Here is a 2,089-nt window from a genome sequence, read left to right on the forward strand (position 1 = left end):
CACTTCCACATCACTGTTCATCATCAGAGGAAGTCGGGCCAGGAACTCAGACAGGGCAGGAACCAGGAGGCAGGAGCTGATGCAGAGGCCATGGATGGGTGCTGTTTACTGACTTGCTCCTCATGGCTTGCTCAGCCCATTTTCTTATAGAACCCAGGGCCAGCAGCGCTGACACCACACCTGGGCCCTCCCCCATCAATCATTAATTTAAAAAAATGCCCTATAGGCCTGCTTACAACCTGATCTTATAGAGGCATTTTTTTTCTCCCCCCCCTTTTTTATTTTTATTGACCTGTATTTTTTTCCTTCCCTTCCTCTCCCCTCCCCTCTGCCCCCTTCCATGATCCTCATGCTCCCAATTTACCCAGGAGATCTTGTCTTTTTCTATTTCTCATGTAGATTACATCCATGTGTGTCTCTCTTAGGGTCCTCTTTGTTGTCTAGGTTCTCTGGGGTTGTGAATTGTAGGCTGGTGTTTCTTTGCTTTATGTCTAAAAGCCACTGCTGAGTGAGTACATATTATATTTGTCTTTCTGGGTCTGGGTTACCTCACTCAGTATGATGTTTTCTAGAGCTATCCATTTGTAGAGACGTTTCCTTAACTGACATTCCCTCCTCTCAGATGGCTTTAGCTTATGTCAAGTTCACACAAATCTAGCCAACACAGCCATCATAGAAAACACCACTGTATCAAGATGTGAATCTGTGAAAAACCCAAAGTCAGGTGCAAAAATTGCCAGCATGTTGAGATGGCAGTGTGGCTGACTCCAGCTCAGGTGTGTTCGAGGAGGTGGAGGTGTTCGTGTGGCGGACTCCAGCTCAGGTGTGTTTGAGGCGGTGTCTATATTAGCCACTTTTCTCTTGCTGTGACAAAACACCACGATCAAAAGCAACTTGCAAAGCGGTTGCCTCAGCTTAGAGTTCCAGAGGAGAGGCCATCGTGGACGAGGAGGTAGCAGGCAGCTAGAACAGGAAGCTGAGACATCAGCTCTCCATTCATAAGCAGGCAGTAGGGAGAGAAAATCGGAAGGGGGAGAGGCTATGAGCCCTCAAAGTCCACCCCCACTGACGTTTCTTCCAACAAGGCTGCACCTCCTAAAGGTCCCATAACCTCCCAAGCAGCTCAATCTCCTGGAGTCCAAGCGTTCACATACGTGAGCCATGATGACTATCCTCTCAAAACATACATGAGCCGTGATGACTATCCTCTCAAGACATACATGAGCCGTGATGACTATCTCTCAAGACATACATGAGCCATGATGACTATCCTCTCAAGACATACATGAGCCGTGATGACTATCTCTCAAGACATACATGAGCCGTGATGACTATCCTCTCAAGACATACATGAGCCGTGATGACTATCCTCTCAAGACATACGTGAGCCGTGATGACTATCCTCTCAAGCCACCTCAGTATCACCGACTGCGACCTGAACAGCAAACAGTTGCTTCTCAACATTATGACATGAAGGTGCAGATTTCAACATCTGAATTTGGAGACACACTTACATTCTACTGCAGATGGAGTAACCAAAAAACAACACACTGGACAAGACCAAGATGGCCGGGATGCTCTCTGCCTTTCCTAAGATTGCCTGGGCAAAGGAGCCGGTTGCTGGTGGTGTCCTCAATCTGTGGCCTCGCTATAATTATGCCCATAGTCAGCCCCTCCACCAAGTATGCTGCCAGGCCACACCCTTCAACAACCCAGTCCCTTTAGGAAGTAATGGGAAAGGCCCAATGTGCCCAGCCACTCCCAGGACCCTCAGGGCTCAACCTGGAATGGTTGAAGAATCTGTGAATATTCCTGCTGATCGAAGAGCCCCCCAATAGAAATGTAAAAACCAACCCCACAAAAATAAAAGTAAAAATATAAATGAAAAAAAAAAATAACACACTGATCTCTACTGAGGAAACTGTTGGAAAAGAGGCTCCTGCTGTCCAGGGAATGCTGACCGCCTCAAACTGGAAAAGCTGCATTCTGCCGAGGGTCTGAGAACTGTGCTCCCCACATGCAAAGCTTTCCCTCCCTCCTATGTGCTGGCAAAGGCCCTTATTCAGCAGATAAGGAACTGCTGAACCTG

At 47.6% G+C, this 2,089-nt stretch overlaps 1 pseudogene; it reads left to right on the top strand.

The window, feature by feature from the left end:
- The first annotated feature begins 1,565 nt into the window (after window positions 1–1,565).
- Window positions 1,566–1,806, top strand: LOC130888388 (NADH dehydrogenase [ubiquinone] 1 alpha subcomplex subunit 3-like; annotated as a pseudogene).
- Window positions 1,807–2,089: the final 283 nt, after the last annotated feature.

Source organism: Chionomys nivalis, chromosome 17 (assembly GCF_950005125.1).
Source record: "Chionomys nivalis chromosome 17, mChiNiv1.1, whole genome shotgun sequence".
Taxonomy (NCBI): Eukaryota; Metazoa; Chordata; class Mammalia; order Rodentia; family Cricetidae; genus Chionomys; species Chionomys nivalis.